At 47.4% G+C, this 26,481-nt stretch overlaps 1 long non-coding RNA gene across 1 annotated transcript in view; it reads left to right on the plus strand.

The window, feature by feature from the left end:
* The first annotated feature begins 2,490 nt into the window (after positions 1-2,490).
* The window catches only part of LOC136582804 (uncharacterized), a 98,881-nt gene continuing 74,890 nt past the window's right edge, over positions 2,491-26,481 (plus strand). Inside the window, exon 1 of the long non-coding RNA XR_010787224.1 lies at positions 2,491-2,511. This is a non-coding gene — a long non-coding RNA (uncharacterized lncRNA). The remainder of the gene's footprint in view (positions 2,512-26,481) is intronic.

Consider the following 26,481-nt stretch of genomic DNA (forward strand, 5'->3'; position numbering starts at 1 on the left):
GTATGTGCTGCCGGCTCTGCTGTGCGGGGTGTAGCAGAGCAGCAGGGGACTCACCCTGGTAGATGCTGCAGTCATTTCACCAGCACTCTGCAGGTCCAGCTGCCGTGCCTCCGCTGTGAATAGGGTTGGCACCCGACCTGTAAATCACCGGCCTGGCCAGTATTTTTACCGCCCAGGCTGGTGCCGGTATTTTTTTTACCGGCCCTATTACAGGCCAGTGTTATTATCGGGCCCCGGGGACTGCAGCAGGCTGCGACAAAAATACTGGCCTGTATAGTCTGCAGGAGGCAACCCATGATACAGGGCAGCGTCAGTCAGCAGCCAGCAGACTATGCTGATGACGCGCCCCTGTCGTGTGTCCGCCAGAGCACAGGAAGTCTCGCACATGCGCTTCAGCCTGATGGACTACTAGCGCGCACAGGCAGCAGAGAGATACAGCCCGCGTGTGATGGCGGGAGTCAGGACTCAGGAGTGGTAGTACTGACTCGGGACTTGGTCGGACCTTGGACATTGGTGGCTGTACAGGCAGGGGTGAGTCTGGTGGTGAGACCGTGACTGAGAGAGAGAGATGTAAAAAGGCTGCAGAGCAGAACAGAAGACTAGTCAATATGGTGGCGAGGAGGGGGCTGCTCGCTGCTTGGGGAGTGGGGACTCGGGAGTCTGGGTCCCAGGGAGTGTGGGACACACAAAAGAGCCTGAATGCTGCCTGACTGCAGACAGTCAATATAGGAGCACTGGGCGGGTGGGGCTGTAGGAGCACTGGATGGGGCTACTATAGGAGCACTGGATGGAGCTATAGGAGCACTGGATGGAGCTATAGGGGCACTAGATGGGGATACTACAGGAGCACTGTTATTGTATGGAGCTACAGGAGCACTGGATGGAGCTATAGGAGCACTGGGTGGACTCCTATAGCTCCATACAGTGCTCCTATAGCTCCATACAGTGCTCCTGTAGCTCCATACAGTGCTCCTATAGCTCCATACAGTGCTCCTATAGCTCCATACAGTGCTCCTATAGCTCCATACAGTGCTCCTGTAGCTCCATACAGTGCTCCTGTAGCTCCATACAGTGCTCCTGTAGCTCCATACAGTGCTCCTGTAGCTCCATACAGTGCTCCTGTAGCTCCATATAGTGCTCCTGTAGTAACCCCATCCAGTGCTCCTGTAGTAGCCCTATCCAGTGCGCTTATAGCTCCATACTATGGAGATAAAGGAGCACTGGATGGCGCTGTAGGCGCACTGGATGGCAGTATATGGCATACTTGTACGGCATCCAGAGGTCAGGCACAGGCTGCTGTCACTCCTGGTGGTCTGGGGGGTTTCTACAGTAGTCAGTGAGTGACACCAACTTTCCAGGTTGGATCACAACTGTTGCAGGAGGGGCAGTGGGCAGAGCAGTCATACAGAGATGTAGCAGAGCTCTGCTGCAGCCTGCGCCACATTACAGAAAAGTCACACTGAGATGTAGCAGAGCTCTGGGCATCTCCTGTATATAGCGATGTGCGGTCCGAATTTTCAATTGTGGGGAAGGGCACCAAGGGGGGAACTATTACCAGTGGAGCAGTTTAGGGGGCACTATCACCAGCAGCCGCTGGAATAATAAGGGAGAAAAAAGAATGCCGTGATAAGCCACACCCAAGCCACGTCCCCTTTTAACCATGGCCGGTATTTTTTCGTGACAAAGGTGGCAACCCTAGCTGTGCAGCTTCTTTCTCCCGGGGTCAGGGGGTCTTCTCTGACACCCGGGAGTACCTCAACCTGCAGAGGAGTGCTGTGAGCGTCTCACGCTCTGTCCCTGATGGGGAGCCGCTGGTCCCTCACACGTGGTTCTCTGAGCTGCGTCTAGCTGTGGGAGCTCCCGCTACCAGCGGTATGAGGAGTGCGGTGTGTGGCCTGCTGCTACTCTCTCTGTGGGAGCCTGCAGCGGTCCTTCCAGGTTTGCGGCAGATTAAGTTTGGCTCCCGATTCCCGCTCTCCACATTGTAAACCATGTTAAATCGCATTTTTTGCTCACACTCGCAGATACGAATTATGTATTCCGTGACCAGGGAAAAATTGCCACATGCCATATTTTGCTGCGGACTCCACACAGACGGCCTCCATTGAAGTCAGTGGAGTCAGTCCAACCCGCAGCCCATACGCAGCTAACATTGTGTATGGCCCGCAGGTACCCACGTCATTGCTAAGCGACTGCGCAGGAAATACAAGCATTAAAAAAGGGGAAAAAAACTACAGCACATGACCGACGGACAGAAAATTCAGGTAAGTGGGGTCACCGGCTTCATACCCCGAATCGGCTGCAGGCCCTTCCGCATGCAGAATCCGGTCCGCCCGTGTGAAGCCGGCTATATTGTATCTTATCCATACAACCTTTCACAAATCTCTACTTTTTTATTTATGGCCCTAGGTCGCAGCAAAAAAACAACCCAAGCATCCAGAGCTTCAAGATGCTGAACAAACTAATCAGGACGATGAAGTTGCTGTGTCACAACCTTCAAGGAGCCAAGAGGTATGTTATTACTTAGAAGGTTTTCCAGGACTACACTATTGATGACCTATCCTTAAAAGTAGGTCAACAATAGTTGATCATGGAGGGTGCAGGGCTTGGGATCCCCTCCGATTGAAATGCTGTGCTCTGATGAGTGCCACATCCTCTTCTCAGGCATGTGACATTAAGGTTCATCGGTCATGGCTAGAGAGCAGCTCAGTCCATTTCACTTGAACTGCAGTACCAGGCACAGGCACTATGCAGTGTATGGTGCTGTGCCTGGTATGGACTGAAGTGACAGAGGTTCTTATCTGAGTGTTGCTGTCTCTTCAGTCAGCTGATTGGTAGGGATCCCAAATAGTGGACCCTCACTGATCAACTATTATTGACCTATCCTGAGCACAGAAAAGCCCTTTAATGTTGTTGGTCACAGCGTTCATCTGTTGCGCAGGGGGACATCATCTCTGTGGTAATGTAGGGAGTGCGTCATTCCACGTCAAATGATCTAATTTGGGAGAGGGTCCCTGCTCGAATATCTTCAATTTTTCTGAAATTTTTACAGAATGTTCATTGTTCATACACCACCTGTATGAAGTTTTGCAAAGTTCCAGCTTAGGGCGCAGTCACACGGGCGTTTGTAACCGGCGTTTTTCCGCACGTCCAAAAATTCGCACTAGATAGAACCAATGCTCTTCAATGTGAGCGGTCACATGGGCAAATTTTACATGCAGAAAAACGCCTGCAGTGAAAATTATAGAACAAACCAGTGTTCTGTGTATGCTGTCGCATCCGGGGGTTTCACCTTGTGCTTCATGTGGCCGGTGGCAGCAGTGCCAACCCCACTGAGAACATATATGAACATAGTGATCCTCTGCCATAGCTGTCACAGCTGTGGAAGAGGAGAAAGATGTTCTCCCATTGAATTCAATAGAGCCGGCAATATAGCCGACTGCATTGAAAGCAATGGGCTGCTGGCAAGCGCTGCAGTGATTTTCGGGGAAAGGCTTAAAATATAAGCCCTTCCCTGAAAACCATCCTAAAAATGTGTAAGAATAAAAAAAACCCCAATGTATACTCACCTCTCTGCAGCTGCCAGTGCTCAGCCGTGTCCAGCCGCCTCTTCTCCTGCACTGCTCTGAGGAGCTTTCAGCAGGCGGGGATTTAAAATCAGTGCTATCAGTCGCCCCCCAGCCGGGGCGGCTGATCTCACACAGGGAGTGAAGGGTTAGGCTGCCTGTCCACAGGCATTGCGGAGATTCACCGCGGGAGCAAGAGCCAGCAGACAGATCTCCGCGGTGAGCCTATCTGACAGCCTATATTGTGCTGTGCATATAGAAGAGCTGTGTGTGTAAATACAGAGCGGATCATGGCACCACACTGTTATAAAAACTGTCTCTGTTACCCATAGCAACCAAACACAGCTGTGCTGTGATTGGTTGCTAAGCCTCTAGCTTAGATGTAATCTGTGCTACAGATGGAGACTCTAGTACCCTGTTGTCCCACCTCTAGCTTGGATACAAGGTGTGATATGGGTTGGCATGGAAGCCCTAGTACCCAGTTGTACCACCGCTAGCTTGGATACAAGATGTAATAGGGGGGCATGGAGGCTCTAGTACCCTGTTGTACCGCCTCTAGCTTAGATACAAGATGAGATGGAGCATGGAGGCTCTAGTATCCTGTTGTATTGCCTCTAGCTTGGATACAAGATGTGATACGGGCAGGCATGGAGGCTCTAGTACCCTATTGCACCGCCTCTAGCTTGGATAGAAGATGTGATACGGGCAAGCATGGAGGCTCTAGTACCCTGTTGTACCGCCTCTAGCTTGGATAGAAGATGTGATACGGGCAGGCATGGAGGCTCTAGTACCCTGTTGTACCGCCTCTAGCTTGGATAGAAGATGTGATACAGGCGGGCATGGAGGCTCTAGTACCCTGTTGTAATACGGTACCTGTACCTTGGATAGAAGATGTGATATGGTCAGACATGGAGGCTCTAGTACCCTGTTGTACTGCCTCTAGCTTGGATACAATATGTGATAGGGGCAGGCATGGAGGCTCTAGTATCTTGTTGTACCACCTCTAGCTTGGATACAAGATGTGATACAGGTGGGCATGGGAGCTCACGTAACCTGTTGTATCACCTCCAGCTTGGATACAAGGTGTGATATGGGTGGGCATGGATGCTTAGTATCTTGTTGTACCACGTCTACCTTGGATACAAGATGTGATGCAGGCGGGCATGGAGACTCTTGGAGCCTTTTGTACCGCCTCTAGCTTAGATACAAGAAGTGATATCGGTGGGCATGCAGGCTCTAGTACCCTGTTGTACTGCCTCTAGCTTGGATACAGTATGTGATAGGGACAGGCATGAGGGCTCTAGTACCCTGTTGTACCGCCTCTAGCTTGGATACAGTATGTGATAAGGGCAGGCATGGAGGCTCCAGTATCTTGCTGTACCTCCTTTAGCTTGAATACATGATGTGATACTGGCAGGCATTAAGGCTCTAGTACCCTGTTGTACCACATCTAGCTTAGACACAAGATGTGATACAGGTGGGCATGGAGGCTCTAGTACCCTGTTTTACTGCCTCTAGCTTAGATACAAGATATAATATAGGCGGGCATGGAGACTCTAGTACCCTGTTGTACCACCCCTAGCTTGGATAGAAGGTGTGATATGGGTTGGCATAAGGGCTCTAGTACCCCGATGGGCCACCTCAAGCTTGTATATAAGATGTGATACGGGCGGGCATGGATAATTTAGTATCGTGTTGTACCACCTCTAGCTTAGATACAAGATGTGATATGGGCCACCTTAAGCTTGTATATAAGATGTGATACAGGTGGACATAGAGGCTCTAGTATCCTGTTGTACCGCCTCTAGCTTGTATATAAGATATGATACAGGTGGGCAAAGATGCTCTAGTATCCTGTTGTACTGCTTCTAACTTGTATATAAGATATGATACGGGTGGGCATGGAGGCTCTAGTACCCTGTTGTACCGCCTCTAGTTTGTATACAATATGTGATAGGGACAGGCATGGAGGCTCTAGTACCCTGTTGTACCGCCTCTAGCTTGGATACAAGATGTCATACGGGTAGACATGGAGGCTCTAGTACCCTGTTGTAACGCCTTTAGCTTAGATACAAGATGTGATACAGGCAGGCATGGAGATTCTTGGAGCCTGTTGTACCACCTCTAGCTTGAATACATGATGTGATACGGGCGGGCATGAAAGCTCTAGTACCCTGTTGCACCGCCTCTAGCTTAGACAAAAGATGTGATACAGGTGAGCATGGAGGCTCTAGTACCCTGATGCGCCACCTCAAGCTTGTATATAAGGTGTAATACAGGCGGGCATGGAGGCTCTAGTATCCTGTTGTACCGCCTCTAGCTTGGATACAAGATGTGATACGGGCGGACATGGAGGCTCTAGTACCCTGTTGGGCCACCTCAAGCTTGTATATAAGATATAATACGGGTGGGCATGGAGGCTCTAGTATCCTGTTGTACTGCCTCTAGCTTGGTACAAGGTGTGATATAGGCGGGCATGGATATACATATTTTCTGTATGATACCCTGCAGCTCATCGCTTCACATTTGCTGTTACTGAGCCTCTAGATCGTCCAAACTTGTTGTCTGTTGTAGTTGGCGCCAACGATGGTCCCATATATTAATCTGGTGCCCAGGCAGCCACGAAACTGTGACAATGTTGTGGAGGCTCCTGTGACGCCTTTGTGTGCGCGGCCAAGCATTATCCTGCTGGACAATATACAGGGGATGTATAACTTATACCAGCTGTACATATATACAGGAATACAAGGCCCTTGCAGCCTTTCTTTGTGTGTGCCCTCACATCACATCTCCCATTGATTTCAATGGTGCCGGCGGCATCATCGTACCATGTGCTGGGTGCATGCAATGCGATGCCAGGTTTCTCTGTTGAAACTACTTCCCCGGAGTAATGCAAGACATTTTTGATACAAAAATGCCTCGCATCCGCGGTGAATTCGCATATTGGCGAGCGCGATATCGGGCCGTGATTCCTGAAGCCACTCTCATTCAGACTTTTTTTTCAATGATTACAGCGGCGTTTTGAACGCCGTGGTAATCGCAGTATAACGCTCTCATTGATTTCAATGGGGGCTCACAGACGTGCTCAAACGGGGCGCTTTTCGAGCGCTGTCTGTTTTATTTTTTGCCTATAGCGCACTTCATCAATGATGTGGTGTGCTAAAGCCACTGTTGCAGCCAGAAACGCTGCCTCCGAAAACGAAGGTAAAATGGCGGCAAAGCGCGGTGCTTTGCCAGGGCCATGTGTGATAGAGGCTTAAGGGGTCCAGAAATAAGTCATGTTTGGAAATGCCACGGCGCCAGATCATGTATGGAAATTTGCTTTGCAGCTGTATGCAGCACGGTTTAGGTATGGGTGCCGGTAAAGAAAGGGGGGGCCAAGCTGAACTTTTGTATCCGGGCCCCTGAGCCTTTAGTTACGCCCCTGCTATATGTGCACGCTGGGAGCTACAGCAGCTGGAAACTGCAATACGCTAAGGCCTAGTGGCCCATTACATATAGTGGGGCTTCCCGGTTCCCTTCACCCCTATGTGCCATCCTCATCCACCATGTCGTCCATGTAGTCCTCCGGTTCACTGAATGACATCTCCTCCTCGGTGGCTTCCTCTTCCTCCATGTCGAGCTCCGGCTCATCTATCGTGTTATCCGCCTGGTGCATTTCCAACTTTCACCGCTCCGCTCGTACTCGAGGTCTCCGTGCTTCCCCATGGAGCTGCTGGGTTCGGGATCTCCCTCAGACTTTGGGGGTCACGATGGAACGACGTTCGAGGCTCGGCAGCACTAACAGGCCATGTGCACTGGACCCGGCGGCGGGCGAAAAAGGAGCGAACCAACGGACGGCAGAGGGGAGTACTCATCCCGGGTCATGGCTCTACATAACCTGTGCTGATATATAGAAAGATAATTATTGCTGACCTGTCAGTGCCGTATCCAGTCTCTTGTAGTTACAGGAAATGAACGTGACACAGCAGCCTCTGATTGGCTGCAATCAACTGACTACCTGTGGTGGCCGCTGTCACAACAAACACCAGTACTGCAGCGCTGGATCCTATCAGAGTGGTAAGTGTTGCGATTTATTAATTTAGTACAGACAGCCCTATTAGGCCGCGTTCACACATGGCGTTTTTTTGTAGAGTTTTTTTTTAATTCAGTTTTTAATTGCCGTTGAAAAACGCCATGTGTGAACACAGGTTTAAAAAGATTCTGTCTGGTAATTGGACAACCCCTTTAAAAGCAACCAGTCGTCCCCTATAAGCACTATGAAGTTTTGGTGCACATAGGACAGGTTAGGAGGAGTCCGGGGTGTGTTCTGCTTACCTCCCCAGCTCACGGTTCCTGCGGCGTAGCCCCTGGAAGTTGGCACGCGGTCTGTGTGATTCTTCAGTCAGTGTGCGCGCATACTGATCTCCAAGGGAATGCGCCTGCGCTGGCTGAAAAGTCCCGCTCACATCCCCGGACTACTTCAGACCTGAACTATGGGCGCCATAAGGCCGGCTTCACATGGGGGATACAATCACTCAAGATTTGTGCATTTTGAGACGCACAAATATGAACCACCACCTTCTGAATGGAGTCATACACATGAGCGATGCGGGAAACAAACCGCGGCATGTTCTATCTGGCTGCGTGATCTCGCATCCCAGCATCCATTGTTTTCAATGGGGCCGGCGGCAGCAATGGGGGAGGAAAGCGATTGCAGAGTTCCTCCCATGCTCTGCGACAGCTGCGGCAGAGGATTGATTCCTCCCGGAAGCCGTGCAAGGCTGTTTTCACATGAAAACGCCTCGCACCCCTGTGAATTCACATGGTGGGGGCGCGATATGGTGGTTTGGATTCACAGCCCCGTATCGCGCTCACCCGTGTGAAGTTAGCCTAACTTAGTTGTGACTTTGGACAGTATTGTGTCTCTCATTACACTGTGCGGCACATGACCTGTACATAGAGACTGGCCTAATGTAAGCAATAATGCACTGCACTACAAAAGTACTGCAGTGCAACATCATAGCAAACAGAGCTTTTATGGTTCAAATCCCCCACAGTGACATTAAAAAAAAATGGTGTTAAAAAAAGAAGTAAAGTTAAATTAACAAGAAAACTCTTTTACGCACTTTCTCCTTTCATTAAAAAATATATATATTTAAACCCACAATTTTGGTATCCGTAACGACATGTACAGTGAATTGAACGCACTATTCATCTTGCACAGCAAAAAACGTAAATATAAACCCTTAAAAAAGCAGAGGCAAAATGCTAATTTTGTTCATTTTGTCTCCCAAAATAACGCCAAGTCAGCGGAAAAAAATGTTATGTCTTTTGAAAATTGGAGATGAAAATACCCCAAAAATCTTCACGCCTTTATGGCCAAAATAGGCGGAGCGATCAGCTGGGCGGGCTGAACCATCTACTAGCAGCTTATTCGGCTCCAAAGTCCACCCCTCCCAACTCCTTAGCCGTGGATAACACAGTAGGCGTCATCCATGTAGCGCTGCCAAGTCTCACATGTGCGCCGCGAGGTCTTCCGCTGGCGCATGCACAGATGAACTGTCTCTTTGTGGGAATATTCACGTTACTCGTTGTCCATGCAGCGGTTGTGACCTCACGGCGCACACAAGTGCAAGTGCAAAATAACGCAGCATGTCCTGTTTTGAGGCAATTCCACTGCAAGAACTGCTCATTCTTTCTTTTTTATTATTTTTCACGTTTAAAATCGCACCTACAGTGATGCGAATAGCGCATTTTGAACATGGGAACGTTTCGCAGAAACCTGAAAAATGCAGGTTTACAACTGTGATATATATACACGATTTTCTCTCACCTATATCGCACTGGCCTGTGTAAATACAGTGTAAAGCACGCGGTGCGGAGCGCGGTGTGTAAGGGTATAGTCACACCAAATCTAAGAATCCCGGCAGTTTTGCCACAGATGTGAGATGTGTTTTTTGGTCACATGGCTTTTACAGGTAAAAGTACACGCGGTCTTTGATGTGGTTCTCAGCCACACCCTGACTGCGACACGTGAATACGCTTTACGGACGCTTTTACTCCCGCGCATTTATAGTGACGTATTTTTCGTGACGTTTTTCTGGATTATTTTTTTCCATAAACCCTGCGGCCGGATTTTAGCAGTAGATCAACAGTGAAGTGTGGAGCTCCATAAACACTACAGGGATCCTTTGTGGGGGGTTTCTCTTTTAGTCGTGCGTTTCTTGGGTCAGTGGCTATTTTTGTAATCGCAGCATCCTGCAGGTTTGGCGTTACTGCAGGTCACCGCATCGTATGTGGTGTGGACATGTCAACGCTGGGACAGGAAGAACAGACAGGCTCATTAATCTAATCTATCTAGAAGACAAACCTGCCTTGTTGCCCATAGCAACCAATCAGAGCGCAGCTGTCATGTAACTAGAGCCGTTTCAGAAATCAGAGCTGTGCTGTGATTGGTTGCTATGGGCAACAAGGCCAAATTTTTTTTTCAGACAGCTTTGATAAATGAAGGCGAGAGAAGGGTGGTATCGCCAGCATCAGGGGGCAGGAGAGTGGTGAAGGGTCTTGGTAGCGCCGGCATCAGGGGGCAGGAGAGCGGTGGAGGACCCTGGTAGTGCTGGCATCAGGGGGCAGGAGAGCGGTGGAGGACCTTGGTAGCGCCAGTATCTGGGGGCCTGAGAGCGGTGAAGGACCCTGGTAGTGCTGGCATCAGGGGGCAGGAGAGCGGGTGGTGGACCCTGGTAGTGCTGGCATCAAGGGGCAGGAGAGCAGTGGAGGACCTTGGTAGCACCAGTATCTGGGGTCAGGAGAGCGGTGGAGGACCCTGGTAGTGCCGGTATCTGGGGGCAGGAGAGCGGTGGAGGACCCTGGTAGTGCCGGTATCTGGGGGCAGGAGAGCGGTGGAGGACCCTGGTAGTGCCGGTATCTGGGGGCAGGAGAGCGGTGGAGGACCCTGGTAGTGCCGGTATCTGGGGGCAGGAGAGCGGTGGAGGACCCTGGTAGTGCCGGTATCTGGGGGCAGGAGAGCGGTGGAGGACCCTGGTAGTGCCGCTATCTAGGGTCAGGAGAGCGGTGGAGGACCCTAGTAGCGCCGGTATCTGGGGTCAGGGGAACAGTAATGTGACGGCTTCTCCTCTTATCTTACAAGATATATGATGTTTAACCCTCACGATTCTATTACACTAGCCGTTTTTATTAAGTTCAGGTCCCTGCAGGGTGTTAATGTGAGTGATTATCACATGTTTATGCTATATTGCACTGTGATATTCCTTGTAGTATTCGCCTACACGAACGCATTACACTGAATCTGTACCTGCAGTGTCATGCGGATCTGATCTTGTGATGGTGAAAATCCCGCATTGTCGTATTTTTTAGGTTTTTGACAGAAATCGTATTACAGAGCCCTCCCCAAGTAGCAACAAACGCGGCTCACATATTGCAGTATGGCGGCATAAGCTGCGTAACGCTGGGCTGAATATGGGGCGCTTCATCAGAACATATAGTCAAATATTGGTGAAAGGGTCATAGTCCGGTTTGGTTGCTGATTTAGCACCGAAATTCCAATTAGAGTCAAATACCGGTGAATGGGGATTTCACTCACAGCGGAAAACAATCTGCCGTGGATTGGAGTCTCGCTGGATTTTCCCCTTCCCAGCATGCTCTGCAGGTTGTGGATATTTCAAGGCGGATTTTATTCATTTTAATATGAGTGAAATCTGCGCCAAAAGCCTCAGAATTTGTTGTGGATTATTCTGCTGAATTCCAGTGTGGATTTACGCAATATGTGAGAAATGAGCCTAAAACGTGTATAGAAGATCCCTGGTTAGAGAGGCCTGCGGCCGGTCCTGCCCACCTGTGAGGGTGTGTGTATGTGCGGTCGAGTGAGGTCACAGGGGTTTCTATGGAATTCCTGTGAGGTCACAGCGGTCTGCAGTTCTAGAAGCAGATAGAACCCGTCCACACAGGCAGTTCCTGCAGCAGCGGCACTACAACAGTCACCGGAGCTCTGCTGCCTCTGCTACACCCCATAACTTCTCCTCAACCGTTGGCTGCGTACATCATCCCTGTCCGAGAGGAGCTTCTGGGCGCTCTAGGTGGACGTTACGTGGATATAACCGCTGCTGCTCGCTGTTAGCAGCCTACATCATCCCTGTCCGAGAGGAGCTTCTGGGCGCTCTAGGTGGACGTTACGTGGATATAACCGCTGCTGCTCGCTGTTAGCAGCCTACATCATCTCTGTCTGAGAGGAGCTTCTGGGCGCTCTAGGTGGACGTTACGTGGATATAACCGCTGCTGCTCGCTGTTAGCAGCCTACATCATCTCTGTCTGAGAGGAGCTTCTGGACGCTCTAGGTGGACATTACGTGGATATAACCGCTGCTGCTCGCTGTTAGCAGCCTACATCATCTCTGTCCGAGAGGAGCTTCTGGACGCTCTAGGTGGACGTTACGTGGATATAACCGCTGCTGCTTGCTGTTAGCAGCCTACATCATCCCTGTCTGAGAGGAGCTTCTGGACGCTGCAGGTGGACGTTACGTGGATGTAACCGCTGCTGCTCGCTGTTAGCACCCTTCATCATCCCTGTCCGGAGGAGCTTCTGGCCGCTCACAGATAAGTGTCACATCTCTCTGGGTTTCCATGTTTATATACTGAGCCGGTGATTGTTAGATATCATGGGGAACCCTTTTATATGAGGGGATTGTATTCTCAGCCGCTCGCTAGAGAACATCTAATAGACATGTCCTTCCTTTATACTGCAGGCGCATTTTTTTGTGTGTCTTTTTGATGCGCTTTGCTGCTAAACTGCTGTGAAAAATCATTTTTTTAAAACCCCTTAAGGACCACTTTTTCTGGATTTTACCTGTATGGTGATTTTACTCCCCTATTTTTTGTTTGTTTTCTTTAGCTACCAAAATGATTTTTGCTGCATTTTTCTTTCTATGACATATAGGGCCATTTTTTATTTATTTTTTATTTATTTATTTTTTTTTAAATATCTAGTAATAAGCTAAAAAATGTTGTTTTTTTTAAATAATAGTTGTTTATTTGTAAAATTAGAATATTTACACTAAAATAAAGTAGGGAATGGGTTCCTCATTTCGGTTTCGCTGTATAGATATATAATTTGTATAGTTTTAGATTACAGGGCGCAAATAGCGCTGATTTTGGCTGGCGTCGGTGTTGAGTCGTTTTATTTAATATATATTTAATTCTGTATTTATTTATTTTTACATCAAACACCTCCTGGGGGGTCATTTATATTGCCTCTTTTCTATTTCACACTTTCCCACTATAGCTGAGGCATCCATATCAGCCCCAGTTAGGGCTCATGTCCATGGGCGTTTTCCCACCACGAATTCCGCATGCATTGCACGCATGAGTGATATGCATAGAATGGAGGCAATGAAAGTATATGGGCTTCCATTGCTCCATACACACCTGCGTGTGGGCACTGCCTATCGATACGCAAGGGAAATAAATTGCAGCATGCACTATTCTCTGTGTATCACACTGCCCTTGTTTGGGCTGTGTATCAATACGCTGTCCATACACAATACATTGATACAGGCAGCGTTTCCATACACATCCCTGCGCTGTTCAGAGCAGGGAATTAAAAAGAGAAAATCAGACTGCGCATGTGCGTGACGACAGATTCCCAGGCATACGCAGTGCCATACACAGCCCATAAAAGGTCTCTGCCGGAGGAGTGTATTGGCTATATATGTGTACAACACTGCGGGAGACCCGAAGTGTTTTATATATATACCCGTGGACATGAGCCCTTAAAGGGGAGACATCCCCCTATAGTGACAATAGTGTGGAGGAGGGGAAGAAAAATGGATGGAGCGCCCCCGGGGAAGAGGAAATGGGATAAAAATGGAAGTGGGACTGCTTGATCTCGGGTGTTTTGTCAAAAAAGAACTCAGTTTTTTTTCATTTAAAACCAGCTTGTATCCGCGTCTGGGGGTTTGGGAACGTCTTCCTCAGTACTTGCTGGGGTTACACGATACAACACATTCATATATGGTGTAGAGTCACAGTGGAGTAAAAGGTGACGTGGACAGTAGTTGGTAGTGTGATATACCAGGCGCTTTTACGCTACGCAGGAAAGATAGTCCTGGAACTATCTTTCCCGGCCGGAATATAGCCACTGCCATAGACTCCTATGGGAGCCAATGACAGCTGCCGGAGAGGGGAGATGGGAGGGAGTTTAGCAGCGTGACTGCTGAACTCTCTCCCCCTTCTCTCCTCCTCTTTGCCCCTCGCCAGTTGTTTGCAATGGGAGGGGGCGGGGACGGAGCTAAGCACCACCCCTCCTATTGCTGGCGGCCAACAAGGGACGGAGAGGGGGCGGGAGCTTGGCACACTAGCTCCTGCCCCGTCCCGCCTCCTCCCTTTGCAGAGAGTCGGTGAGGGGAAGGGGGAGAACAGCTTAGCAGAGCTAAACTGTCTTCTTCCCCTGCCCAACGGCATTGCGGCTTCAGCGTATATGCACTGGGCTCAGGCCGTCTGAACGGGCGCACAAACGTTCGATTTCTGTGCCCGTTCACACGTTTTTATGGCGCCGGTGGGCACACGTCAAAACACCAACGGTCGTGTGAAAGAGCCCTCATAGTAATAAAACCAATAGTAGCGATAATGGCAATAGAGACTATCAAATAAAATGAGTCTTGGCATAACGTTAGTCCCTGCATGGCAGCTATAGGGCAAAAGAAAATGTACATTTAAAAGACGATATAACTAACTGTATATACCGTATTTTTTGCTTTATAAGGCCTTAGTCACAGGGGTGTTTTCTCCTGCGATTTGCGGATCGCATGACGGATGCGCATCCGCAAATCGCGTGACCGGGGCCGAAAAATCGCCCGACTGACTGAGCCCTAAGGGTGCATTCAGATGAGTGTGTGCGTGTGCCATACATAGGTGCGCACAAAGCACGCACCCACATATGTGCACAAACACGCGTGAATGCAGGTCCGTGTAGCATTGCTTTCAATGGAACACATAGGATGCCGGCAACCCCTGCAGTGATTTTCAGAGAAGGGTTTGAAATATAAGCCCTCCCCTGAAAATCAGCCATGGTTTCTCTTTAAGGAAAAAAATAATAATATATACATATATAGGCTGAAGACTTCCTCTGCCACAGCTCTTCCTGATTGGTTGAGCGCTTTGACCAATCACAGCTATAATATATATATTTTAATTTTTTTTTACTGCATCTAGGGCTCATTTAAGGGCTTTGACTAAGATTTCATATTGTCAAAGTTGCATCCATTTGCACGAAAACAGCATTTTTGTGCGAATCAAAAAAACATTGTCCTATTTTTTTGCAGGAGCGAATTGTTCACTAGTAAAAAATGGATATGTGACCACATTCATTACAAAGCATTTGCTCTATGGATGCGGGGAAAAACCGCTCCTCTGACTGAGCCCTAAAAATCTATATATTTTGGAAGACGTTTTTCCATGAAATAGATCTTAAAAGACGCCCGCAGTGCAATTGGCTGTGTGTGTGGAAAAAAAAGGATGTCTGTGGTGCGATTGGCTGTGTGTGGCAAAAAGAAAAAAAAAGATGCCCGCAGTGCGATTGGCTGTGTGTGGCAAAAAGAAAAAAAAAAGATGCCCGCAGTGCGATTGGTTGTGTGTGGAAAAAAAAGGATGTCTGTTGTGCGATTGGCTGTGTGTGGCAAAAAGAAAAAAAACATGCCCGCAGTGTGATTGGCTGTGTGTGGCAAAAAGAAAAAAAAGATGCCCGCAGTGCGATTGGCTGTGTGTGGCAAAAAGAAAAAAAAAAGATGCCCGCAGTGCGATTGGCTGTGTGTGGAAAAAAAAGGATGTCTGTGGTGCGATTCGCTGTGTGTGGCAAAAAGAAAAAAAAAATAGATGCCTGCAGTGCGATTGGCTGTGTGTGGCAAAAAGAAAAAAAAAACATGCCACAGTGCGATTGGCAGTGTGTGTAAAAGAAAGGGTGTCTATGATGCGATTGGCTGTGTGTGGCAAAAAGAAAAAAAACATGCCCGCAGTGTGATTGGCTGTGTGGCAAAAATAAAAAAAAAGATGCCCGCAGTGCGATTGGCTGTGTGTGGCAAAAAGAAAAAAAAAAAGATGCCCGCAGTGCGATTGGCTGTGTGTGGCAAAAAAAAAAAAAAAGATGCCCGCAGTGCGATTGGCAGTGTGTGTAAAAGAAAGGGTGTCTGTGATGCGATTGGCTGTGTGGGGAAAAAAAAAAAAAAAACATGCCGCAGTGCGATTGGCAGTGTGTGTAAAAGAAAGGGTGTCTGTGATGCGATTGGCTGTGTGTGGCAAAAAGCAAAAAAAAAAAAGATGCCCGCAGTGCGATTGGCTGTGTGTGGAAAAAAAGGATGTCTGTGGTGCGATTGGCTGTGTGGGGCAAAAAAAAAAAAAAACATGCCGCAGTGCGATTGGCACTGTGTGTAAAAGAAAGGGTGTCTGTGATGCGATTGGCTGTGTGTGGCAAAAAGGAAAAAAAAAGATGCCTGCAGTGCGATTGGCTGTGTCTGGCAAAAAAACCGTGTCTATGGTGCGATTGGCTGTGTGTGGCAAAAAGGAAAAAAAAACATGCCCGCAGTGCGATTGGCTGTGTGTGGCAAAAAGAAAAAAAAAAAGATGCCCGCAGTGCGATTGGCTGTGTGGCGCAAAAAGGAAAAAAAAAAAGATGCCCGCAGTGCGATTGGCTGTGTGTGGGGAAAAAATGGATGTCTGTGGTGCGATTGGCTGTGTGTGGCAAAAAGAAAAGAAACATGCCCGCAGTGCGATTGGCTGTGTGTGGCAAAAAGAAAAAAAAAAGATGCCCACAGTGCGATTGGCTGTGTGTTGAAAAAAAAAGGATATATATGGTGCGATTGGCTGTGTGGCAAAAAGAAAAAAAAACATGCCCGCAGTGCGATTGGCTGTGTGTGGCAAAAAGGAAAAAAAAAGATGTCCGCAGTGCGATTGGCTGTGTGTGGCAAAAAGGAAAAAAAAAAAGATGCCCGCAGTGCGATTGGCTGTGTGTGGCAAAAAGAAAAAAAAACATGCCCGCAGTACGATTGGCTGTGTGTTGAAAAAAAAGGATGTCTGTGGTGCGAATGGCTGTGTGGCAAAAAGAAAACAAAGATGCCCGCAGTGCGATTGGCTGTGTGTGGCAAAAAGAAAAAAAAAAAAACATGTCCGCAGTGCGATTGGCTGTGTGTGGCAAAAAGAAAAAAAAAACATGTCCGCAGTGCGATTGGCTGTGTGTGGCAAAAAGAAAAAAAAAAGATGCCCGCAGTGCGATTGGCTGTGTGTGGGAAAAAAAAGGATGTCTGTGGTGCGATTGGCTGTGTGTGGCAAAAAGAAAAAAAAAAAAAGATGCCCGCAGTGCGATTGGCTGTGTGTGGCAAAAAGAAAAAAAAAAGAAGCCCGCAGTGCGATTGGCTGTGTGTGTAAAAGAAAGGGTGTCTGTGATGCGATTGGCTGTGTGTGGCAAAAAGAAAAAAAAGATGCCCGCAGTGCGATTGGCTGTGTGTGGCAAAAAAAAAAAAAAAAAGATGCCCGCAGTGCGATTGGCTGTGTGTGGCAAAAAAAAAAAAAAAAAGATGCCCGCAGTGCGATTGGCTGTGTGTGGCAAAAAGAAAAAAAAAAGATGCCCGGAGTGCGATTGGCTGTGTATGGCAAAAAGAAAAAAAAAAAAAGATGCCCGCAGTGCGATTGGCTGTGTGTGGCAAAAAGAAAAAAAAAGATGCCCGCAGTGCGATTGGCTGTTTGTGGAAAAAAAAGGATGTCTGTGGTGCGATTGGCTGCGTGGGGCAAAAAAAAAAAAAAAAACATGCCGCACTGCGATTGGCAGTGTGTGTAAAAGAAAGGGTGTCTGTGATGCGAATGGCTGTGTGTGGCAAAAAGAACAAAAACATGCCCGTAGTGTGATTGGCTGTGTGTGGCAAAAAGAAAAAAAAGATGCCCGCAGTGCGATTGGCTGTGTGTGGCAAAAAGAAAAGAAAAAAAAGATGCCCGCAGTGCGATTGGCTGTGTGTGGCAAAAAGAAAAGAAAAAAAAGATGCCCGCAGTGCGATTGGCTGTGTGTGGCAAAAAGAAAAGAAACATGCCCGCAGTGCGATTGGCTGTGTGTGGCAAAAAGAAAAAAAAAAGATGCCCACAGTGCGATTGGCTGTGTGTTGAAAAAAAAAGGATATATATGGTGCGATTGGCTGTGTGGCAAAAAGAAAAAAAAACATGCCCGCAGTGCGATTGGCTGTGTGTGGCAAAAAGGAAAAAAAAAGATGTCCGCAGTGCGATTGGCTGTGTGTGGCAAAAAGGAAAAAAAAAAAGATGCCCGCAGTGCGATTGGCTGTGTGTGGCAAAAAGAAAAAAAAACATGCCCGCAGTACGATTGGCTGTGTGTTGAAAAAAAAGGATGTCTGTGGTGCGAATGGCTGTGTGGCAAAAAGAAAACAAAGATGCCCGCAGTGCGATTGGCTGTGTGTGTAAAAGAAAGGGTGTCTGTGATGCGATTGGCTGTGTGTGGCAAAAAGAAAAAAAAGATGCCCGCAGTGCGATTGGCTGTGTGTGGCAAAAAAAAAAAAAAAAAGATGCCCGCAGTGCGATTGGCTGTGTGTGGCAAAAAAAAAAAAAAAAGATGCCCGGAGTGCGATTGGCTGTGTGTGGGAAAAAAGGGATGTCTGTGGTGCGATTGGCTGTGTATGGCAAAAAGAAAAAAAAAAAAAGATGCCCGCAGTGCGATTGGCTGTGTGTGGCAAAAAGAAAAAAAAAGATGCCCGCAGTGCGATTGGCTGTGTGTGGAAAAAAAAGGATGTCTGTGGTGCGATTGGCTGCGTGGGGCAAAAAAAAAAAAAAAAAACATGCCGCACTGCGATTGGCAGTGTGTGTAAAAGAAAGGGTGTCTGTGATGCGAATGGCTGTGTGTGGCAAAAAGAACAAAAACATGCCCGTAGTGTGATTGGCTGTGTGTGGCAAAAAGAAAAAAAAGATGCCCGCAGTGCGATTGGCTGTGTGTGGCAAAAAGAAAAGAAAAAAAAGATGCCCGCAGTGCGATTGGCTGTGTGTGGCAAAAAGAAAAGAAAAAAAGATGCCCACAGTGCGATTGGCTGTGTGTGGCAAAAAGGAAAAAAAAAGATGCCCGCAGTGCGATTGGCTGTGTGTGGCAAAAAGGAAAAAAAAAAAGATGCCCGCAGTGCGATTGGCTGTGTGTGGCAAAAAGAAAAAAAAACATGCCCGCAGTGCGATTGGCTGTGTGTTGAAAAAAAAGGATGTCTGTGGTGCGATTGGCTGTGTGTGGCAAAAAGAAAAAGAAAAAAAAGATGCCCGCAGTGCGATTGGCTGTGTGTGGCAAAAAGAAAAAAAAAAAAAAAAAGATGCCTGCAGTGCGATTGGCTGTGTGTGGCAAAAAAAGGATGTCTGTGGTGCGATTGGCTGTGTGTGGCAAAAAGAAAAAAAAAAAAAAGATGCCCGCATTGCGATTGGCTGTGTGTGGCAAAAAGAAAAAAAAAACATGCCGCAGTGCGATTGGCAGTGTGTGTAAAAGAAAGGGTGTCTATGATGCGATTGGCTGTGTGTGGCAAAAAGAAAAAAAACATGCCCGCAGTGTGATTGGCTGTGTGGCAAAAATAAAAAAAAAGATGCCTGCAGTGCGATTGGCTGTGTGTGGCAAAAAGAAAAAAAAAGATGCCCGCAGTGCGATTGGCTGTGTGTGGAAAAAAAGGATGTCTGTGGTGCGATTGGCTGTGTGGGGCAAAAAAAAAAAAAAACATGCCGCAGTGCGATTGGCACTGTGTGTAAAAGAAAGGGTGTCTCTGATGCGATTGGCTGTGTGTGGCAAAAAGGAAAAAAAAAGATGCCTGCAGTGCGATTGGCTGTGTCTGGCAAAAAAAACGTGTCTATGGTGCGATTGGCTGTGTGTGGCAAAAAGGAAAAAAAAACATGCCCGCAGTGCGATTGGCTGTGTGTGGCAAAAAGAAAAAAAAAAAGATGCCCGCAGTGCGATTGGCTGTGTGGCGCAAAAAGGAAAAAAAAAAAGATGCCCGCAGTGCGATTGGCTGTGTGTGGGGAAAAAATGGATGTCTGTGGTGCGATTGGCTGTGTGTGGCAAAAAGAAAAGAAACATGCCCGCAGTGCGATTGGCTGTGTGTGGCAAAAAGAAAAAAAAAAGATGCCCACAGTGCGATTGGCTGTGTGTTGAAAAAAAAAGGATATATATGGTGCGATTGGCTGTGTGGCAAAAAGAAAAAAAAACATGCCCGCAGTGCGATTGGCTGTGTGTGGCAAAAAGGAAAAAAAAAGATGTCCGCAGTGCGATTGGCTGTGTGTGGCAAAAAGGAAAAAAAAAAAGATGCCCGCAGTGCGATTGGCTGTGTGTGGCAAAAAGAAAAAAAAACATGCCCGCAGTACGATTGGCTGTGTGTTGAAAAAAAAAGGATGACTGTGGTGCGAATGGCTGTGTGGCAAAAAGAAAACAAAGATGCCCGCAGTGCGATTGGCTGTGTGTGGCAAAAAGAAAAAAAAAAAAACATGTCCGCAGTGCGATTGGCTGTGTGTGGCAAAAAGAAAAAAAAAAGATGCCCGCAGTGCGATTGGCTGTGTGTGGGAAAAAAAAGGATGTCTGTGGTGCGATTGGCTGTGTGTGGCAAAAAGAAAAAAAAAAAAAGATGCCCGCAGTGCGATTGGCTGTGTGTGGCAAAAAGAAAAAAAAAAAAGATGCCCGCAGTGCGATTGGCTGTGTGTGGCAAAAAGAAAAAAAAACATGCCCGCAGTACGATTGGCTGTGTGTTGAAAAAAAAAGGATGTCTGTGGTGCGAATGGCTGTGTGGCAAAAAGAAAACAAAGATGCCCGCAGTGCGATTGGCTGTGTGTGGCAAAAAGAAAAAAAAATAAACATGTCCGCAGTGCGATTGGCTGTGTGTGGCAAAAAGAAAAAAAAAAGATGCCCGCAGTGCGATTGGCTGTGTGTGGGAAAAAAAAGGATGTCTGTGGTGCGATTGGCTGTGTGTGGCAAAAAGAAAAAAAAAAAAAGATGCCCGCAGTGCGATTGGCTGTGTGTGGCAAAAAGAAAAAAAAAAAAGATGCCCGCAGTGCGATTGGCTGTGTGTGGCAAAAAGAAAAAAAAAAGAAGCCCGCAGTGCGATTGGCTGTGTGTGTAAAAGAAAGGGTGTCTGTGATGCGATTGGCTGTGTGTGGCAAAAAGAAAAAAAAGATGCCCGCAGTGCGATTGGCTGTGTGTGGCAAAAAAAAAAAAAAAAAAGATGCCCGCAGTGCGATTGGCTGTGTGTGGCAAAAAAAAAAAAAAAAAGATGCCCGCAGTGCGATTGGCTGTGTGTGGCAAAAAGAAAAAAAAAAGATGCCCGGAGTGCGATTGGCTGTGTGTGGGAAAAAAAGGATGTCTGTGGTGCGATTGGCTGTGTATGGCAAAAAGAAAAAAAAAAAAAGATGCCCGCAGTGCGATTGGCTGTGTGTGGCAAAAAGAAAAAAAAAGATGCCCGCAGTGCGATTGGCTGTGTGTGGAAAAAAAAGGATGTCTGTGGTGCGATTGGCTGCGTGGGGCAAAAAAAAAAAAAAAAAAATGCCGCACTGCGATTGGCAGTGTGTGTAAAAGAAAGGGTGTCTGTGATGCGAATGGCTGTGTGTGGCAAAAAGAACAAAAACATGCCCGTAGTGTGATTGGCTGTGTGTGGCAAAAAGAAAAAAAAGATGCCCGCAGTGCGATTGGCTGTGTGTGGCAAAAAGAAAAGAAAAAAAAGATGCCCGCAGTGCGATTGGCTGTGTGTGGCAAAAAGAAAAGAAAAAAAAGATGCCCACAGTGCGATTGGCTGTGTGTGGCAAAAAGGAAAAAAAAAGATGCCCGCAGTGCGATTGGCTGTGTGTGGCAAAAAGGAAAAAAAAAAAGATGCCCGCAGTGCGATTGGCTGTGTGTGGCAAAAAGAAAAAAAAACATGCCCGCAGTGCGATTGGCTGTGTGTGGAAATAAAAGGATGTCTGTGGTGCGATTGGCTGTGTGTGGCAAAAAGAAAAAGAAAAAAAAGATGCCCGCAGTGCGATTGGCTGTGTGTGGCAAAAAGGAAAAAAAAAAAGATGCCCGCAGTGCGATTGGCTGTGTGTGGCAAAAAGCAAGAAAAAAAAACATGCCCACAGTGCGATTGGCTGTGTGTGGAAATAAAGGGATGTCTGTGGTGCGATTGGCTGTGTGTGGCAAAAAGAAAAAGAAAAAAAAGATGCCCGCAGTGCGATTGGCTGTGTGTGGCAAAAAGCAAAAAAAAAAAAGATGCCCACAGTGCGATTGGCTGTGTGTGGCAAAAAGAAAAAAAAAAAAACATGTCCGCAGTGCGATTGGCTGTGTCTGGCAAAAAGAAAAAAAAAAGATGCCCGCACTGCGATTGGCTGTGTGTAGAAAAAAAAGGATGTCTGTGGTGCGATTGGCTGTGTGTGGCAAAAAAAAAAAAAAAAAAAGATGCCCGCAGTGCGATTGGCTGTGTGTGGGAAAAAAAAGGATGTCTGTGGTGCGATTGGCTGTGTGTGGCAAAAAGAAAAAAAAATAAAAGATGCCCGCAGTGCGATTGGCTGTGTGTGGCAAAAAGAAAAAAAAGATGCCCACAGTGCGATTGGCTGTGTGTGGCAAAAAGAAAAAAAAGATGCCCGCAGTGCGATTGGCTGTGTGTGGCCAAAAGAAAAGAAAAAAAACATGTCCGCAGTGCGAATGGCTGTGTGTGGCAAAAAGAAAAACAAAAGATGCCCGCAGTGCGATTGGCTGTGTGTGGCAAAAAGAAAAAAAAAAGAAGCCCGCAGTGCGATTGGCTGTGTGTGGAAAAAAAGGATGTCTGTGGTGCGATTGGCTGTGTGGGGCAAAAAAAAAAAAAAACATGCCGCAGTGCGATTGGCACTGTGTGTAAAAGAAAGGGTGTCTGTGATGCGATTGGCTGTGTGTGGCAAAAAGGAAAAAAAAAGATGCCTGCAGTGCGATTGGCTGTGTCTGGCAAAAAAACGGTGTCTATGGTGCGATTGGCTGTGTGTGGCAAAAAGGAAAAAAAAACATGCCCGCAGTGCGATTGGCTCTGTGTGGCAAAAAGAAAAAAAAAAATGCCCGCAGTGCGATTGGCTGTGTGTGGCAAAAAGGAAAAAAAAAAAGATGCCCGCAGTGCGATTGGCTGTGTGTGGGAAAAAATGGATGTCTGTGGTGCGATTGGCTGTGTGTGGCAAAAAGAAAAGAAACATGCCCACAGTGCGATTGGCTGTGTGTGGCAAAAAGAAAAAAAAAAGATGCCCACAGTGCAAATTGGCTGTGTGTGGCAAAAAGGGGGAAAAAAAGATGCCCGCAGTGCAATTGGCTGTGTGTTGAAAAAAAAGGATATATATGGTGCGATTGGCTGTGTGGCAAAAAGAACAAAAAAACATGCCCGCAGTGCGATTGGCTGTGTGTGGCAAAAAGGAAAAAAAAAGATGCCCGCAGTGCGATTGGCTGTGTGTGGCAAAAAGGAAAAAAACGAAGATGCCCGCAGTGCGATTGGCTGTGTGTGGCAAAAAGAAAAAAAAACATGCCCGCAGTGCGATTGGCTGTGTGTTGAAAAAAAAGGATGTCTGTGGTGCGATTGGCTATGTGGCAAAAAGAAAACATAGATGCCCGCAGTGCGATTGGCTGTGTGTGGCAAAAAGAAAAAAAAAGATGCCCGCAATGCGATTGGTTGTGTGTGGCGAAAAGGAAAAAAAAAAGATGCCCGCAGTGCGATTGGCAGTGTGTGGAAAAGAAACGGTGTCTGTGATGCGATTGGCTGTGTGTGGCAAAAAGCGAAAAAAAGATGCCCGCAGTGCGATTGGCTGTGTGTGGCAAAAAGAAAAAAAACATCATGCCCGCAGTGCGATTGGCTGTGTGTGGCAAAAAGAAAAAAAAAACATGCCCGCAGTGCGATTGGCTGTGTGTGACAAAAAGGAAAAAAAAAAGATGCCCGCAGTGCGATTGGCTGTATGTGGGAAAAAAAGGATGTCTGTGGTGCGATTGGCTGCGTGTGGCAAAAATAAAAGAAACATGCCCGCAGCGCGATTGGCTGTGTGTGGCAAAAAGAAAAAAAAAAGATGCCCGCAATGCGATTGGCTGTGTGTGGGAAAAAAAGGATATATGTGGTGCGATTGGCTGTGTGTGGCAAAAAGAAAAAAAACATGCCCGCAGTGCGATTGGCTGTGTGTGGCAAAAAGAAAAAAAAAAGATGCCTGCAGTGCGATTGACAGTGTGTGGAGAAGAAAGGGTGTCTGTGATGCGATTGGCTGTGTGTGGCAAAAAGCAAAAAAAAAAAGATGCCCGCAGTGGGATTGGCTGTGTGTGGCAAAAAGGAAAAAAAAACATGCCCGCAGTGCGGGCTAGAGTGGGGGCGGAGCTATAGGGCTTCTCTCAGATTTCCCATAGCAAATATATAGAGGGTGGGGCTAGAGCTTGGATCCTCCACCCACGCTTTCTGGAAAGCCCTCGGGAAAGCCCCGTAACTCCACCCCCTCTCTATTTCTGCTATATGGAAATCCCTGGGGGAGAGCATCCACTACTGCTCTGAACTGCTGGCTGGAGAATTGCCCACCAGCAGAGCTGGAGGAATACCCCGCTGGTTACAGCAGGACATTTTAAAACATGCTGCCGAGAAGCACATTGTAAATGTCCTGTTGTAAATTCCTGTTAGTCCCCGCAGGGATTAGGGGAACCCTCAGGGAGGACTAATAGGAGTTTACAGCAGTCATTTAAAATGTGCTTCTGGACAGCGGGTTTTAAATGTCCTGCATAAGCTCCTGCTCCCATAGGGGTCAATGGAAACTCCTGCACAGAGCACACCAAAAATAGGACAGGTCCTATCTTTGGTGCGCACCGCAGAGCTGCATGTGACCTGCGGCATGTCCTATCTTTGTTAGGTGTGCGAACCGTTTTACGCAACTACATTCTTTGATGTGAGCGCTTCCATAGGAACCCATTGGTTATTTTAGAAGCGCTATTTTTGCCCGCGCAAAAAATAAACACTTGCCTGACCCAGAAAAAGCCTTTAAATGAAATGTATAACCGGGTCACTAATGAATCATGTCAGCAAGGGGATTGGAATACCTAAGAGATGGTCTCTTGCCAGGAAAAACTGGGACAAGCCGGGAGCCGGCTAATTCTGACTAGGGGGCGCAATTTTTTTCAAATTTTAAGGGGGATTTCCTTTTCAGGTAGACACCTTTTTTCCCCCAGCAGATTTGTAGTGGTCACCTGGTTCATATATCCCCTGTGACACAGAGGGACAACCAACAGCCAATGCATGGCTAATCATTTCATTGACAAATCTAGGATCCACCTTTTAGCTCTCTTCACCGGGGTCATCAGCTGTCAAGTCCACAATACATAGGAATAGGAAAGGAACTGCTGTATCCGCCTATGTATTGTATCTACTATGGTGGACTAATAATTGTGGAAATGAATTCATCTCCAAACCACATGTAAGGTATGGGGCTGATGGATCGAGAACGTAGGATGTTAATGCTGATTTTCTGATTGTATCGTCTTATTTGGTATTGTGATATAACCTGAAAAAGTTTTTGGCAGATTACTGAAGGCTCGTGGTTGTCATCTGGCAGAGAAGCTACTGGACGAGTCCCCACAGAAGATACTTTGCTGCAGATGGAGAAACAAGCAGGTATGTGAAATTATCCACTTATTGGTATGTAATAAACTATGGTAGGAGCTGGTGCGGTGCGCATGGCTGAACAACCAGGGAGCTGCAGTTACCGATGTGCTACAGAAGACTGGGAGCTCTAGCTATCAATATACCACAAAGGAATGGGAACTATATCACCAGGGCCTTTAAATGTCACCGGGTCGCCAGGGCCTCTGGATATTGCGGCAGTTATGCACTTGAGAATCTTAATGAGGTCATTCAAATCATTTGGGTTTCATTTTCTTGCAGACTTGGAAGAAGAGTGTGCAGTCTGGAAGAGTCATGAGGAAGAGGAAGAACCCCAACCCCAGCCTGAAGTTCTGGAGGGAAGAGAGCTGTCCAGATGCCATACAAATTCATCTTCCCTGTCAGATTGCAGCTGGAACATGCGGAGGACATTGGGTGCCAGATTCGGAATCCTTATTTTCCCAGTTTTCAAAATAAAGATTTCAAAATAAAATGAAGTTTTAACAAGTGCTGTTCAGGTTTTTTTTTGAAAAGGCAAAAAAAAAAGGGCCAACATTGAGGACCGTAGATGCAGTGGTCGGCTAAGGGAGGTTGGTGCAGTAGCTGAAAGACACATCATGCTTACTTCCCTTCCAAATCAGAAAATGTCCAATAGTGCCACCAGCTCAGAACTAGTAGAGACCAGTGGGACCCAGGCACACCCATCTACTGTTCAGAGAAGTCTGGTCAGAAGTGATCTTCATGGATGATTTGTGGCCAAAAAGTCAAACCTCCCAAGTAGAAACAAGACCGAGTGACTCAACTATACAAAAAACATAGTGCAGCAGATGAAAGACACATCAGAGCACATTTACAAAAGAGCACATTTCCCACAGTAAAAAAGTACGCAGGTGCCTGTAATTTCCTGGGACCGAGTCCCTTAGGACTATTTCAGACGACCGTATAGCGGCTCGGTTTTCATGCCGAGCCGATATACGGTGTCCTTGTCTGCAGGGTGGGGAGGATGGAAGAGCCAGGAGCAGGAATTGAGCTCCCGCCGCTTCCCTGCCCCTCACCACTATTTGCAATGGGAGGGGTGGGGGCAGAGCTAAGCACCGGGACTTAGCTGCGCCCCTGTCTCGCCCCCTCCTATTGCAAATAGTGGCAAGGGGCGGAGAGGGGGCGGGAGCTCAGTTCCTGCTCCTGGCTCTTCCATCCTCGCCCCCCTGCAGACAAGGACACCGTATATCGGCTCGGCGTGAAAACCGAGCCGATATACGGTCGTCTGAAATAGCCCTAAGGGACTCAGTCCCAGGAAATTACAGGCATCTACGTACT

Source organism: Eleutherodactylus coqui, chromosome 11, assembly GCF_035609145.1.
Source record: "Eleutherodactylus coqui strain aEleCoq1 chromosome 11, aEleCoq1.hap1, whole genome shotgun sequence".
Classification (NCBI taxonomy): Eukaryota; Metazoa; Chordata; class Amphibia; order Anura; family Eleutherodactylidae; genus Eleutherodactylus; species Eleutherodactylus coqui.